The 18,059-nt window shown below is 36.4% G+C and overlaps 1 protein-coding gene and 1 pseudogene across 4 annotated transcripts in view; one reads left to right on the forward strand and one right to left on the reverse strand.

Moving 5' to 3' along the window:
- Mdga2 (MAM domain containing glycosylphosphatidylinositol anchor 2) overlaps positions 1-18,059 on the forward strand; it is a 716,330-nt gene that overhangs the window by 172,482 nt on the left and 525,789 nt on the right. The window lies entirely within an intron of this gene.
- Positions 9,827-10,358, reverse strand: LOC142835199 (large ribosomal subunit protein uL23 pseudogene; annotated as a pseudogene).

Consider the following 18,059-nt stretch of genomic DNA (forward strand, 5'->3'; position numbering starts at 1 on the left):
TAAACCCATTTCTTTTTTCTTATCTAGTATCTTGCCAAGCACAAGTTAAGTATTCTCTGCTGAATTTCTCATTTGCAAGTAGATTTTTAACAGTGTTCTCACCCTTTAGAGGACAGCTTCTAGTACTCATGACTCTTGGAAAGACAATACTCTTACATTTGAAAAGACATGTGCAGATATATTGGCAGCTGGATGTAATAGCTTCTGCATGCAATCTCAACATGTTGGGTACTGAGACAGAAGGAATGCAATGTGTTCAAGATCAGGCTGGCTCCCTAGAGGGTTCCAGGTCTGCCTCAAGACTCTTTTGCAACACACATAACCAAACAAAATATCAGTCAATTCAAACAGTTTATTTTTTTTTCGGGCAGTTTATTAATGAAGTGTGAAAGAATTCAACTTGCTTGTACATAGCCAATCACTTTGCTGATTAAAAGTGTGTTTGCCGTGGAAATGTGCAGTGCATCTGCAGTATGAAAGGGACACCTTATACAAGAAACCTAGGAGATGGAAGACAAAATGGAACATTTTAAGCTAAACTTCTTTCTTCTCTCTCTCTCTCTCTCTCTCTCTCTCTCTCTCTCTCTCTCTCTCTCTCTCTCTCTCTCTTCTCCCTCTCTTCCTTCCTTTCTTTTGAGGTGGTGGAGGATATATGTAGGGTTTTTTTGCATTAATCATCAAGAATGTTATTCCAGAGATTTTGCTCAGCTTAGAAGCAAAATCACTATATTTCAGCATCATTGTCTGTGGATTTTAGTACTTTACAAGGAGTAAGCAAGGAGCAAGATCTAGTGAGAAGGAAGTGACAGAACTGACTCTGGTTCTAACCAGTTTTACGGTGAGCAGTTCATTCCTGGAAGGTGCAAAGTTCCCTTCTCTATAAAAGAAGGAAGTTATCACCCATCACTACTCCAGATTATCATTCCACTTCTTACACAGCCTTAGATCTTTCAATAAAGTTGTCGACTGGTTGCTTGATGAGATTGGTTGCTGTCATTAGTGATAGCATTAATAATTGCAAACACATTACATAGATATTAAATTAAAATGCAAAACTGTATGCATATGCCAATAAATATATAATGAATATGTATTTTACTTTGTAGCAAAAATGTACATATAAGAAAAACACAAAATGAATTAAATGATTTTAAAATAATTGTGTTTTAAAAGTGGGCTTACACACTTTAAAAAAATTTTCTCTGACCATAATTACCTTTGATGTGTAGCTTCTAAAACTGAATAAAAATCATGTTTTCTCTTTTCTGTTCTACAGTATATTATATATTACTACCTTGGTTTTTATCCAAAGACCATTTGGATTAGAGTATACTGTAAACATTTTATTTGTGAATACCTGGCCTTGTCCTAAAGAGATTGAAATGGTTTTTCAGCACTCATCTTTGAATTTAATAAATTTTATTCAAATGCTAATTTGAAGCTTATTGAACACAAAAATTACTGTACTCACACAATTTCAAGGTTTTTCTGCTGTCATTGAGGTTACTATTAAATTAACTCATAAATGATAGAGATATCAATAAAATATTATTCCTATTTCAAAGTTAGGAATTATTAGAAATTAATACCTAATATTAGTGGTTTTGTTTTAGTTGAATAACAGGTTTTTAACAGCTATAAAGCATTTTCCACAAAAGACTAGTTATATCTCCCAAAATAAAGCTATTATGTTTTGATATTTAAAATAATACATAGTTAGATAAATGTATTTCTTAAACTTGTTTTTACACTAATTTACCTTCTGATCTCCATTTAGTTGACTTATAAACTTGTCTCGCTCAGTTAAACTAGAGAAGGAATAGGGTGATGCTTTTTAAAATGTCAAGACAATTTTACAAATTTTTTACTACTCAGGGATAGAGCTCTTGAGTTTGTGTAAAAACGGTACCGTGATAGCACGCAAGGTGGTTAGTGATGGAGTGATAAAAATCCTCCTCTCCTACTGCCAATCACAGGAACCCGAAGAAAACTCCAGAGCTGCCTTCTTCCCCAAGTCTCTGTCCTGCAGTTATCTGAGATGCACCATGAAATAAACCAATATTTTATTTACCATGTTTTTTTTTTTCTGTACTATCAACTGTGGAGTTTCTTGTAAAGCACAAGCCCCAAGTCAATCAGTGCAACTTTCTTTGGTTTGTCTGTTCCTCGCCAGCCTGAGGTGACACTTGAATACATGCCCGCTACTGCTGCTGCTGCTGCTGCGGAACACGGAGAGTGTGTGGCCTCCCTCTACTCTTTCCACTGTAGACTTTGGAGAGAAAGACCCATTTCCTTACTTGAGGTTATGCTTTGGGGCACGCTTTCATTAGTTAATACTTATCTGGGTACAGAAAATAGCTGTCCTAGGGAACATTCTTCATTCTTAATCTTGACATGAATAGTAATCCATTAGCTGAAATTGCCTTAAACATGGGAAGACACTGTTTTATAGTGCAAAATAATGATCATAGTTAATGATAGCATACACCTAAAAAAAAATCAAAGCTGAGAGAAAGAAAAGGAAGGACCTTCTCTGCTTCCATTACAAAGAAATGATCACTCTTGCATAAAATGATGCCTCCATTATTTGAATATTAGCCATTGTATATCTATATAGAAAATAAACTTCACAATGTTCCGTGAATACATGAAATTGTGTGTCACCTAAGATAAAAAGTTTGAACCCCTCATAAAATCTGTTGTCGGTCACAGTAATGACCCTGAACTTAACAGTGACCCTGTCTCTCATAGCACTTACTTGATTCACCTCACTTTTTTTATTTTCTGGTTAAGAGAGACCAGCAAAGCTACCCAGAAGACCTATCTTACATGTACCTTCATAGAGATCAGGTTTTCAGCTAGCTTTCTATTATAACATCAAGATGCTGATTTCTTTCTGAATCTAATTTACAATCATGTTAAAGAAGTCTATTAAAGGTAGCAGTATTTGAATATTTATATCATTATATCAGGTCATTGTATATGATTTTCACTTTCTCTCGAGATTTCCACATATATAGCAATCAAACAGAATAGAACCATTTATTTCTAGAGCTTTCTCAATGATAGAAAATATGAGAAAATTATTTTTCTTATGTTTCCAGCCTTCAATATGAAGCAGATTTGACATTTCCAAGATACTTTTAAGTGATTATTATTTGCATAGCAAGTTCTCAAGATTCCCTATATGCTAAGACACTTTGCAAGAAGCTGAAGTCAATTTGAGAAGCAATGCACCTGGCGTTTATATTCAAAGAAGTGCCAAGTTTACCTAGAATATACAGATTTTTAAAAATATATCCCGTCATCTAAATCTGAATTAAATACTGTTTTACTCCTAAAATAAACCATGAGAAATTCATTTTTTCTTAGGTCAGGGAAAGCTTTGCTGGGGATAGATAACCCTCTAGTTGACATTTAGTTTATCTTGATTTATGGTGTATCTGTTAGAATTGGTTTAACTTGACCTCAGCTGCCTGTACTCATCATGGGGAAAATGCTATTCAGCTGTACTTCCTTGATGAGACTCCAGGAAGAGAAGCATATTCAGTTCTACTCTGACCAAGAGTTTATACATATAGAAAGGCAGAATTGGTGCTAGAGCGTCCACTTAGATCTCTCTGAGTATCCATCTATTTTGAAGCTGTCCTAAGAATATTCAGCTTCTAACTCAAAGAATGAACCTGTCCATCTATTCATTCTAGCTTTGAATCATCTTTTTTTAGGTCACAAAGCAAGGCTCTAGGAAACCCTACCCACTTTCAGGAGCACAGTTTGAGGTGAGCCTTGGTCACTGTCTCCATCTAGAAATATTTAAATTATTGAACTTTTGTGAAGCTTTCTAGACTGCTTTCACCCCTTGGCTCTTCCTCTTTCCTGTATTACTAACGTAACATGAACATTACTATTAATATTCGGTCTCTAAATGCTGCCACCCCTACCTCTGCCCATCCTTATAGGACAGGCCAGTTCCCTGGCTTGCAATCTAGAACTTACTTTTGTCCCATGTTTGAGTGTGAGCAGTTCTACTTCATTCTTACCTTAAGGGCAGAGTTAAACTGTATTTTACATTGTTTTCTTATAAAAGCATTACAGAATTTAAATAATAAATAAGACTAAACAATGTATATGGTATTAAATGTGTGCCAAACTATATTCACACATTTACATAAAGACATATGCACACACACACACACACACACACACACACACACACCACATAGAAATATACCCCATATGAGACTGAAACAATTCCCTTCATCCTTCAGTTCACACACGAGGAAACAGTCGCTGAGGACTAGACACTTCAGCCCAGATCATACGACTACTATGGTGTGTGAGTAAAGCCCCACTCCGAGAAGAGCAGTCTCCTGCTGTCCTTTTAGCTACTTGTCATATTGAAAAGTATGTGTTGCTGTTACAACTACCAAATGATTCCACTGTTCATATGACTGAGGAAGAACATGCAGGTGATAGTTTCCCTCAGCAGAGCTTCATCTAGAGCCTACAGTGCATGGGATGATGCTAGAGGCAGATTTTTCCACTTGTTCATTTCCTTTTGCCTAAAAAAAAATTGACATGTTCCTTTCACATTTGGGGAACGCATAGATTTCCTTTGCTTTTGTTTTGATTTGTACTACCTACAACCGGTAGTTGATGAATAGCAATTCTTAGTCTTTGGCGAAGGAAAAAGAAGGCCTTCTCACTAAGAAACTCTGTCTTTGCTTTAACTGCCTACCTGCCTTGGCTTCTGTTGCCTGTTGTAGCCTTTATCATAAATCTTTCTGGCTTATTTTGAGGAAGTAGCAGTTTATGATCTTGAATCTGCTTTAGCGGACATTTACTGCTGTCATGGCACCTCCACTACCTCTGTTAGTTGCAGCATCTTTGCTGGGGGTATGGATCAAACATTTGGCCTTGTTCCTTAAAGTAGAAGTGGCACGCCCCCTCCTTCTTCCCCTTGCGTTGTCCCTTTACTTAATTGTACAGAGCAAATTGCAAGCATAGATAGTAGATGAGAACATGCTTGAAAAATGCACAGCAAATTGCAAGCATTGATAGTGCATGAGAACATGCTTGAAAAATGACAGGATATGTATGCATAATTTTATGTTGAAATGCATTCAAATCCTAGTAATATATTAGGACATTATATCTAAGAGTACTATGGTTATGTACACTGTCATGTACGCATGTGTATTTCAGAGGAGAAATTTGAAAGACTCACTTTGAAATAATATTTGTACGGCAGATAGTCCCATGAATAAACAATGAAACCTCATCCATTCTAATATATGCATTTTAATGACTATCAAACTCTCCCATTGCCATTCAAGTCATAGAGAGGAGACACGGTTTTGTAATACGGAGGCAGGAACTGACATTGGGAAAACAAAACAATAGCAACAACCTACACGAAAAAGAAAAGCTGATTCCTCTCTGTACTTCTAGAGGATAACACCAGTGTCTTTTCTTTTTGTATTCTTTGCCGTCTGTCTCCCCATTTCCTCACCCTTCCCACTCCCTCTCCCCATCTCTCATTCACTCATTATAAATATTCTCTCATTCCTAATATTCAGTCTCCCTACTCCTTTATCTGCTCTCACATAGGTCCAAATGATTACATGTGTCCCAGGCTAAGCTTTCGAATAAGGATCACTGGGTGGTTATTTTTATGGCTGTTGTTGGAGACTGCTTGTTTGTTTTTCGACCACCCAGCAGCTCAGACCCAAAATAACCACGCAGAAACTGTATTAATTAAATCACTGCCTGGCCTATTAGCTCTAGCTTCTTATCGGCTAGGTCTTACATCCTAAACTAGTCCATCTTTATTAATCTTGTATATCGTCACAAGGCTGTGGTTTATCTGGTAAAGTTCCAGCACCTGTCTCTGGCGGGGCTACATACTTCTCATCTACGTTGCTTTCTTTCTACCAGCATTCGGTTTAGTTTTCCTTGCCAATCATATTCACAGCGTACAGAGAGGAATCCCACATCATACAGGTACCTTTTAATTGCTATAAAACAATAGTATACTTTCAAGGGGAAAGTGACAATGAGTACAAGAGTCTTACCATGTAATGATCAGATCAGGGCAATCCATCTCACCTCAAACTGTGTTAATTCTTAGTGTTTATAGCACTCTAAGTCCTTTCTAATAGCTACTTTGTTATAAGCAACTCATTTGAATGATGTACTTAATTCAAATAATTGCAAAGAACAAAACAGTTGATTTTTTCTGCAACTTAAATGCCATTTTCTTCTGAGTTTGATGTTCAGCTTTGGTCCATATTTGATCCATTCAGGTCTGGTAGAAGTTTGCCACTGATAACCAAACATGAGCAATCATCAGGATCACTGAATTTATTCACGTGTGTGTGTGTGTGTTTGTGTGTGTGTGCGCGCGCGTGCGTGTGTGTTGAAACCTGTTAGTTGATCTTGAAACATTTGCTTTAGGAGACACTAGTTGTTGCTATTGTATCCTTAGTTTATGTCCATTGATGACTTGTCTGAAGCCGTCCTCTGAAGGAGCTTTTGGCCTGTACACCAAAGTGTTATAGGGAACAGTAGAAAATGAAAAGACTGTTACTAAGTAAAGAGTAGTAGGCGCTTTGAAGTTTCCATATGATTGTAGGGAACAGACACAATCAGTGTTGTGAGAACTATATAAAAAGTGCTTAGCCTACGCATCTGATTTAGATCAAACACGTTTGATCTCAGTTGTTACTTACTTTGAGAAAACTTGATTGATCCTTCAAGATTCACACCCCCCAAACCTAATTCATTTTATTAGTCTTCATTATTATTCTTCATTAGGTGTTGTAATTGGATGACATTTGGTATTTCTGTAATGGATGGAATATTGTCTTTTACCGACTTTCACTTTTGCTTTTATGTCCCCCCTTTCTATACAAAAGTTATGTATTGTGATGGTGCCAATGAAATTGCAATGGACAGAGCTATAAAAATATCTATCAGAGCAAGATGTGTGTGGGGCCAATTGTAGATTTATATGATCTGCTTAAGGAATTTGTAGAAAAACAAATTTAAATGACTTTTGCAGTAGGCTGAGATAAAGAAATGCAAAAAATAATTTAATAGCATTTCAATTTAAAATTTAAACTTGCTTAAGCCTATTTTCTTTTGAGTCTGACATGTGGCAAATGGGAAGGTAGAGTTTCATATAGCCCAGAAGGTCCTGGTATTTGACATGCAAATTAGGATATACTAGAACTTTTGATTCTCTGCCTTCCACTCCAGAGTGCTGGATCTCAGGTTTGAGTCACCATGTCCAACTCAGTCATGTTTATTTCTAAAGAATCAGATAACTGCAGAATATTCATGTTTTTCATATCTTAGATTTGATTCATTGCTTCAGTACATATGAAACTGTGAGGTTTCTATCCTACCTTATCATTTACACCTCTAGAAACTTTTTTGTGTACACGTGGCACACGACAGCCATTTATGAATGTTTCAGATCTTCTAGTGAAGTTCAATGTCAAACTTCCTTCTTTTGCCTTGAACAGTGATGACTAATATGTTGCTTATATATTCAACAGTTTTCATGTGGGAAGTTGATGGATGGAGAAGTCTAGATAGCTCATCACTATCTACATATTCCAGACATAAAATGTAGTTGTGTTTAATCAATTACTCCGACTTTGAACATGACCAAGTTTTAGCATGCATGGCTTCTTAAATAGCTTCACGTGTAATAATGACTTTGCTCACTGAACACAGCTTTCTGTCCCTCTTGAGAGAGTCCAAATGATCAGCTCATGGGTGGGAACACTATAATTTTGACACAAATTTGTATTCTTTAATCATGACTTCTATTCTGGCAGAATTTCTTAATGTTGCAGAGTATCCCAGGCAACATTTATCATCCAGAAGCTCTGGAGAAGCATCCATATAGAGCTTCCTGTGTGCTTCTGTCAGCGCTGGCTACCTCCGTTTGTGAACATCCTTGAACAGCCCCTGGTTTTTATCAAGATGATCTTCTGCAAACTAGATAGAAAGGCAGCAAAGCAATTAGAGTTTATTAAGCTTCCTTTATTGGAAAGGAACATCACTCACCTAACAGTATTGTTAGCTGTTGAGTTATCTTCATGGCTTATATTTTTAATTAAATAGTTTACTGTCTTTAATCAATCGTGTGAGGATCTGACAGATTAGAATTTGGGGACTTTGTTTCCAGCATGATTCTCATCTATTAGTTTCTTTTGTCATTGCTGTTTCAGTCTTTTAAAAGTGTTCTCCTATGAAATAATTAAAAGTTATTTTTTTTTCGTAGGAAAAGTGAACTGCTTTGCCATACAGGAGTGTGTTCACATCAAAATAAGAAAATTGTGATAGCATATTGCTCAATAAACTGCTATCTTTGGCTTTCCTATGAATTCAGATGCTTTATTGTGCTTTATAGTTTGCACTTCCCAATAGTTCTTAGTATATTGTGTATGATATACATTTGAGCCCCAGAATATGGAGTCTGTGAATGAGTGAATGTTCACAGCAAGAGACACTTTTCTGAAAATTAACTGTATCACTGAAAATTTAAATTATTTCCACTCTTCTTCACAGGGCTACTCTGTCTATAAAATGAGGACATGTTTTTTTATTATTATTATTATTATTTCTAGGTTGAAATCTTATCAGGACTAAGTCTTTATAATTCTCTATCTTACTTCTATTTTGAGTGAGATTTTTGACTAAAGTTTGCCTTTGTGGAACTGTTCTGTTCGTTTGTCCTTGTTCCTGCTGTTTGTCCCACTTCTTTTTTCCACACATACGGGTACCCCACCCCCAATATTTATATATGTATATTTCATTTCATGGAATTTGGAAATACTCCATGAAGACCATGTTTTAGTGATGTAATAAATGATTCTTGGGAATATTCTGCTGAGTCCCTATGTGGTTTCCACCCCTGTCATCCTCCCTGGCAGCTGTGTAGCATTACCATTGTGCAGGGAAAGTTCTCATGGTCGAGTTGTTTGATAAGCAGTTCTACACCTTTACAAACACGGTTTCTGCTCTCAACTTATAAATTCGAGGTTGAAGTTTCCTCTACTTCCTTTTAAAATAACTCAGATTACTGGCAGCTTCTTTGTGAAAAATAAATCTGCATGGAGAATGTACATTGTAGCCTTTCTAATTTAAGAATTAATGTTAAGTTTAGGGAAAGGCAGAGAGGGAGAGCCAGAAAAGAGTTATCTTGATAGAGGGAGCCAAATTATGAGGTTCCTGGGAAACCTGACACAAGGGAATTTCCCAGGAATCTACAAGAAGGACCCCTAAAAGTCTAAGCAATAGTGGAGAGAGTGCCTGTACTTCCCTTCCCCTCTAAAGCATATTGATGACTACATTAATTGTCATCGTAGATCCTTTATCTAGTAACTGTTGGAAGCAGATGCAGAGATCCATAACTAGGCACTGAACCAAGTTCCTGGAGTCCAGTCACAGAAAAGGAGGAGTGATAATATGAGCAAAGGGGTCAAGACCATGATGGAGAAACCCAAAGAAATAGCTATCAAAACTAATGGGACTTCACTGACTCCAGACTGACAGCTGGGGAACCAGAATACGACTGGACGAGGCCCTCTGAATGTGAGGGACAGTTGTGTGGCTTGGGAAGTTTGTGGGGTCACTGGCCACAGAGCAAGATTTATCCCTAGTGTATGGAGTAGGTTTTTGGAGCCCATTCGCCATAGAGAGATCACTTTCTCAGCCTAGATATTGCAGGGAGGGTCTTGGTCATGCCTCAGCTGATGTGGCAGAGTTTCTTTTCTTTCTTTTTTTTTTTTTTAATGGTGAAAAAGTATATTTAGAATTAGCCGGCTGGGCTCAGTTTAGATGATTCCAATCTTGTTGGCAACATCCAGAGCATCATAATCAGGAGCCAACCGAACATACGCCTTCTTCTCTCCGTCGGGCCTTATGAGGGTGTTGACTTTGGCCACATCGATGTCATAGAGTTTCTTCACAGCCTGTTTGATCTGGTGCTTGTTGGCCTTGATGTCCACAATGAACACAAGTGTGTTGTTGTCTTCTATCTTCTTCATGGCTGACTCGGTGGTCAGGGGGAATTTGATGATGGCATAGTGGTCAAGCTTGTTCCTCCTGGGCGCGCTCTTCCGGGGGTATTTAGGCTGCCTTTGTAGCCGCAGGGTCTTGGGACGCCGAAAGGTGGGCGATGTGCGGATCTTCTTTTTGTGGCTGTGGACGCCTTTCAGCACTGCCTTCTTGGCTTTCAAGGCCTTTGCTTTAGCTTCGGCTTTGGGAGGGACAGGAGCTTCCTTCTTCGCTTTCGGCGCCGTCTTGACAAAAAGGGGTGGCAGAGTTTCTTGACCTCCCATGGGGGCCTCACTCTCTCTGAGGAATGAATGGGGAGTGAGGTTGGAGGAAGATGGAAGGAACAGGAAGAGGGAAGGGAGAAGCTACTGGGATTGGTATGTAAATCAAAAAGGATCGTTTTTTTAAAAAATAATAAAAGAGTTTATTTTTAAAATGTTTACTTTAAAAAATTATGTTAAGCTTTACCCTCACTATAAAATAATTGCATGCTGTCACTCAAATAATTGAATCACTTTAGTAGTGTGCGAATCCCTAAGGGACTTTTCATACCTTAGGTCTCAATTTTAACGTGACGTAGAGTGGAAATTATGAAAATGATACATGTCTTTCATAAACAGTTGGAATCAGATCAAGTGAACCTATTCACCATGCAAAGTTCACGTGTCTAAAAGCAGATTTAAATGAATAGACAGAGTCTTCAGGACATGTAAAGTCCATCATATACCATTTAATGGCAAATACTCACCTTGTGGGAGATAACCATCACTTAGTTCTGCTTCTTCCCACTCTTTTGAAAATAAATATGCTCCTTATTATTTTGAAAAGAACTTCAGGGAGGTAACTGCCATAACTTGTAAATAATGGGTTTGTGCACCCACCAACTCTCATAATTTTAATATGGTAATTCATACCTTGAGAATTTCATAGGTGCATGCAATGTATTTTGATTATATTCACCTCTTCCCATCTCTATTAACTAACCCTGTGGCCATCTACACTCCTGCACCTTCCCCACTTCATATCCCTCTTTCTTTCTTTGCTTTTTGAAAACACAGTGAAGTCAATTTGTGAAGTACAGGGATGTAGAGTCATCCAGTGGAACATGGTCAACCTGCTATAGACCATACCTTTAAAAAAACTGACTATCCTCCCCCAGCATCCATCATCTGTACACAGCTCTGCTAGGGATCATACCCTAAAATATAACTGACTGCCTCCCCCAGCATCCATCAACTGAACACAACTCTACTGCTGGAGTTGGGTGTGTGATCTCCCTCTTCCACTCAAAAAGTTTGAGTGGCTTGATCTAGGCAGGTCTTAAGTTGGTGACCTTACTTGCTATAAATATACAATTTTTTTAAAAAAAATGAGTTCATTGTTCCTATCCTATTTTGTCTGCTCCTGGCCTATCTCTGACTCATAATTTTCCACCATTCTGCAAAATTCTTGACCCTTGGCAGAAGGAGTGTGATACAGATACCCCATTTATGGCTGCATACTCCACATAAAATTAGTTTTGACACTTAAAAAGTTTTGAGATGAAATAAAAATAGAAAATTTAAAAGTTTCTTCTTAACGTTTAATTTTACCTGAAGGAAATGAATTAATACCTGTATATTGCTCTCCTGAATTACCAACCAACCCCACAACACACATGAAAGTCAATGGAAGTAAAATAAGTAGAGAAAAGTAATTAAAAATGAAAACAAAGGAGATGTTTGATAGATAGATTTTTGAGAAAAGAAATTTAGGGTTAAACCATGACCAAATTATACGAGGAATTTTTCACTATTTAAAACAATGGATCACAATCTCAGTTATATTTATTTATTTTATTGAAAAAATTTCCACCTCCTCCCTGCCTCCCATTTCCCTCCCCCTCCTGTCCCCTCTCCCCCTCCCCCCACTCCCCTCCCCCTCTTCCCACTCCAGCCCCCTCCCTCTCGAGACTGAAGAGCTGTCCAGGTTCCCTGCCCTGTGGAAAGTCCAAGGTCCTCCCACTTCTATCCAGGTCCAGGAAGGTGAGCATCCAGACAGGCTAGGCTCCCACAAAGCCAGTACATGCAGCAGGATCAAAACCCAGTGCCATTGTCCTTGGCTTCTCATCAGCCCTCATTGTCTGCCATGTTCAGAGAGTCCGGTTTTATCCCATGCTTATTCAGTCCCAGTCCCGCTGGCCTTGGTGAGCTCCCAACAGATCAGCCCCACTGTCACAATGGGTGGGTGCACCCCTCGTGGTCCTGACTTCCTTGCTCATGTTCTCCCTCCTTCTGATCCTCATTTGGACCTTGGGAGCTCAGTCCGGTGCTCCAGTGTGGGTCTCTGTCTCTGTCTCCATCCTTCACCAGATGAAGGTTCTATGGTGATATGCAAGATATTCATCAGTATCACAATCTCAGTTATTATCCTGTATGCAAAACTTTCACTGAGGGGAACACTATGTATCTGCTTGTCACCCAGTCCTAGGACCTCTGCCAGATTCCTACATGTGATTCTTCAGTAGAGTCTGAGCTGTTTTCCTTTTACCCGTCATCACTAAGTCAAATACTCACAGACATCAGGAAGAATAGTGGAGCCTGAATTGATGGAACCAACTTGCTTATAAAAGCATATTTCCAGCACATGTGGTTCTATAGAATAGTACAAACAGCCTAAGCCACAGGGATTTAGGTATAAATTTTTCTGGTCAAAGAATTACAGATTATCTTAAATTCACTGGGACATAGATACTTCTCCTTCCCAGTTAAGGAAACAGTGGATAGCAGGAGAAAATATACTTCCCAACCCATAGAGCATAATAGACAAGTTTCTACCCAGCACTGGGGAGCTGGAAGCTCTTCAGCCAGTTCTGCAGAAAAACGGTGTGTTTTCATATCTAAAAAGCAGTAACATTACAAAATGATTTCACCTCTCCTGTCTGACCAGACGGGTTATTTATCAACTCAAAAATAATTGAAGAAGTAAACGTATGACCTCAAATCCTGAAATTTTAGAAAGATGTGGCGAAAATCTTTAACATTCATCTTGGAAAATAATATGCGTATATACATATACCTACATATGTATACATACATATATTACCTATGACACCCAAAGCACACCCAACAAAAGCAAAGGTAAATAAGTGATTCTATATCAAACCAAGAACCTTTTGCTGAGCAAAGAAAATAATCAACAGAAGAAAAGTTTTCCTAAATGAGAAAATTATGTGCAGGCCATGTATCTGAGGCACTCATTCTGCAAACATACAATATAATGCAATATAATAGCAAAAAACCAAAACTGCCACAAAAGTCTCCATTATAAAGTAGATAATGAAGGTAAATAGAGGTTTTTCTGTAGAAAACAAAGTCCCAACAGGGAACTATTTCTCAGTATGCTTCTAATCAGGCTACTAGAAGCAGACAATGGAAGGGATACAATTTAGTTGGGATGATATTAAAATTATTAAAAATTACTTCCATAAAGAGCAACAGAAACTTCACTGCATGAGGAAGAATGCATTTGTGAAAATAATTTGTTGTAGTAAAATGGATTATTTCAGAAATTATTTATCCACTACAAAAGAAAAAAATCCATCAGTGTTCAAACCTAAATACTAATTACTTCTATATTCTTTTTCAGAAGGCATGTATCTTTTATGCCCAGTAGTGAAACACTTAGCTATTATGTTAGTTTTAGTTTAAGTATCTGAGGAAAATCTGAACTGATTTTTATATTGTCTGTATTAATCTGCATCTATAGCAAGAGTTAATAGGAGTCCCTTTACTTCTAAGCTCTTTTCAGCATCATTTGGCCTATTTCTTAATGATATCTATTCTGACTGTGGGGAGCTAGTGTCTCCAAATAGTTTTAATTTGTATTTTGCTGATGGTTAGGGGTGAAGAACACTTTAGAAAACAGTTGTTGGCAATTTTTATTTAATTTTTCTGTTATTTTTAAATGTTCTATATAATTCGTCTATTCATTTGCAAACTGGCAGTCTTATATTTTTATATTTAATTTCTACACTATTGTTTGTAAATTCAAGAGAATAGCCCCCGGACTGAAATATGAGCAGTAAATCTTTTCTCCCATTTTGTGGGCTGATAATTTCGGTAGCTGTGCTGAAACATAACATTCATGCAGTCCCATCTCTTAGTGAACAGGACGAGTGTTAGTGCTATCAGTTTTGGTCATATAGTTCTTTCCTACCATAATATCTTGACGGCTATTCCCTGAGGGTTTTTTTTTTCTTGTTGTTGTTGCTTGTTTGCTTTTAGAAGTTTGCTTCAAGTCTAAATCAAGATCTTTGATCCATTTTAAATGTATTTTAAAACTAGGTGAAAGTTATTAATCTACTCTCACTTTTCCATAGGGGGATATCTAGTTTTGTCAGCACCATTTCTGGAACTGGCTTTTTACAATGCCTATTTTTGCCATTTGTCAAAAATTTCATGAGTATATCTTTAGTGGTTAATTTCCTGATCCTCTATTGTATTCTTTTCATCGGCCAGTTTGTTTTTATGCCGTACTAGGGTGTCTTCATGAAGAAAGGTCTATAGTATAGCGTGAGGTGTCGTCCTAGGATACCTCCAGCTATGTTCTTACTCCTTCGGATTGCTTTGACATTTGTCATCTTTTGTGGTTCCATATGAATTTTTGGATAAATTTTCTTAAATCTGTGAAATATAACATCAAAAATTATATAGGTATTTTTAAATTTATAGATTAATTTTTATACTATACCAATTTTCATAATATTAATTCCACAAATTCAGGGGTTTGTTAGTCTCTCATCATCCAGTTAGTGTCTCTGATTTCCCTTTTCAACGTTATGAAGTTTACATAATATAAGTCTCTCTTCTTTATTTTGATATATTAAAAGATATTAAATATTTGGAGTAACTCTAAATAGATTATCTTTTTTAATTGCTTCCTCCAAGAGTAAATTTTTGAATACTTAAAATAATGTAGTTTTATATTGATTTTTGATTCATAATTTTAAGTGTTTATTATATCTAAGCATTTATAGTACATTCCATAGGTCTTTTATGTAAAGGATCATGCTGTCTGTACATAGGGATAATATGCCATCTTCCTTTCCTATTTTATCCTCCTAATTTTCTTCTTCTTTAATTTCTATAGTTAAGACTTTCAGTACTCTGTCAAATCATAAAAGAAATAGTGGACATCATTATTTCATTGTTGATGTTACAGAAAATGCTGCCATCTTCTCTTTATCTAGTAATGTTGGCTGTGTGTTTGCTGTATTTAGACTTTTTTATTTTGATTTATGCTCTATGCAGTCCTTCTTTCTAAGACTATTATCATAAAGGCAGACTAAACTTCGTCAAATGTCATTTTAACATAAATTGAGATGATTATGTGGATAGTATCTTTAAATTTGTTTATATGCTGTATTACATTTATTGATTTACATAATGTTGAATGAACCTTGCCTTTCTGAGATTAATCCCACTTGGTCATACCATATAATCTTAATAGATTCCTGAATTTAGTTTATAAATATTATATCCTGGGGCTCATAGTTAAGATCTTAACTGCATCAAAGTTCCCCAGGAACTTACTTATTTGAATATTTTAAGAACTTCAGGTTTAGTTTAATATAACATACGTCCAGACATACCTAAAAGTTAGGAGTACCTTCAAATTCATATTGATTCAATATTTTATACAATATAAAGAATACAATTTGCCTTAGTATTTTCTTCTTTACACATTTATATCTCGTATAATTGGGTGTTTATATCTTACAGGCATTCTGCAATACTGCTTTCATCTTCTGGTACCCTTGAGCAGAGCTGAATGAAGATAATATTGTATTCTTATCTTTCCATTGGTGCTCATGTGAGCTTGTCAGTGAGATCTTCCCCAAATCCCCATTTATGAGACTCATTAACTCTTCTTATTCTTCACATATTCATCTTTTTCATGAATCATTTTCTGCTTGGAAAAAGGTACTATTGCCTTCCTCCATCATTTTTCACTCTTACCCAGAAGTATGAGTTCCAGTTCTGAGTAGATACTGAAAGATACTTGCTTTCCTCTTACAGCTTCAGGTAAACTTTTAAGTACTCTGACCCAGGCATGTATTTTATTAGGGGTTATTAACACACATCTCATGTGGAACTTTTTCCAGGCACTGCTCATGGTAAAGGTTGAGAAGTGAATATAAACTAAGAATGAGGAATAAATATAAAGCCATTTGTTACTGAACATGTATGAAGACTTATTCCTAATGAAGGTGAGATGAGAGACAAGTTTATAATAAAATAATGGAAAAATGGATAATTATTTTAATTGATGCTTGAGAATATTAAGTATAATGGATGATATTGGTCTTATGTTTTGTAATATTAAAGAAATATTGAATTTGCAAATATAGCACAGACTAGATATTCTTCCTCCCTACAAAACTGAATGGTACATGGTAACAGCACTTGTCTCTTGTCAGCCACCTCTCCATCATAAATAAATATTGTCACAGTTTGGAAGTGAAGTGAAAGTCTAATATGAATGTCATCTGCTGTCAGACATCAGGAATTACAGGGCATACTGCCTATGATACAATCCCACCACCCTGTTGATCGGGAACAAATCCATCAATTACATGGGTTGGCAAACAGAGGAATAAAGAGCTGTATTATTAAGGCCAGATCTCTCTATCAGGTCTCATTTTCGCAATTGTAGTAGCTGAGGGACCATATAGCCTATAAACTGACAAATCAAAGACTTCAATGTACTCTATGCTCTAATTTCAGCATAACATTTAGCATCTGTTACCTCGTCTTTTTTAACTGTTCATCTATGTGACTTGATTTTCCATGAAATTAACACCAGGAGGAGCAGCAATTGGCCTTATGTCTTATCTGTGAACACTGATTTATAGAAGTCTACACTGGATGTAAGCAAATAGCTCAGACCCTATAAGATATTTTCTGGTTTTCCCTCCTTTAGATCCTTCTGTGAACTACCTTCAGGCCAGACCATTATGCAAATATTCCTAAGAATTTCAGGTCTGCTCTAATTCTCTTACTAAAACAACTACGATGGGAGTGACTTCTTTAACGGCTATTGCCCTAATATTCTGAAGCTCTCTATTCTCTTTCTTTGGAAATGTACGTGACTTTAAATCTTATACATTTCAACTTGACCTATCGATAAGAGTTGGATGCTTAGTGAGGACATTCGGCAGGAAAGTAATCTCCAAACAAAAAGAGAAATCAGGAAAACAAACTTTGAGATTGCTCAACATTAATTTCAAATTTTATGAAACTGATTTGTAGTCTTTATCTTTTCTGACCCTATAACGCTTACGCATAGTACCTTATCATGAGTCAAACATTACTTTAAAATACAAAAATAAAGTAATGAATTTATTAAAGATATTTTTTGTCTAGAGATTCTTCAAGATAATTTTCTCATGAAATTACTTTTTTTAAAAAAGCAAAGCAAATGAATTATAGGAAATATAACAGAGCTCAAATAACTAAATTCTAAAATAAGTTGTAGCCTAGGTTAATTGTTTCTAAGTAGAAAATTAACTTTTACTTAATGTTATTTTGTTTTTACTTCTGTTGATACGTGTCTACAATAATAGAACAGGTAATAAATGATTGTATTTTTAAAAGCCAAGCTAGGCAAAGTACTTTAAACATCACTAAAAGAGCAATTATTATAATTTTATTACCCAAACTTGGATAGCCTACCAGAACAAATTAATGTTAAATTATTGATGACATATAAAAAGGGTTTGCTTTCGTTAATGTAACAACTGCAATGTGTATGTGAAGATGGTGGTATTCCACAAATTAACAGATGCTCTCGAAATGCATGGGATCTCACTCTTTTTAGTATTCCCTAGAATATTAAGATTATCTTTCTTAAATCATGGGGGCAGGTGGGTGGACATATCAGATTCATAGCAATTAATGTTAGAACTAATGTATAACCCATGTGTTAGTATTCCATCAGAGAGT

The sequence above is a fragment of the Microtus pennsylvanicus genome, chromosome 14 (assembly GCF_037038515.1).
Source record: "Microtus pennsylvanicus isolate mMicPen1 chromosome 14, mMicPen1.hap1, whole genome shotgun sequence".
In the NCBI taxonomy this organism is placed as follows: Eukaryota; Metazoa; Chordata; class Mammalia; order Rodentia; family Cricetidae; genus Microtus; species Microtus pennsylvanicus.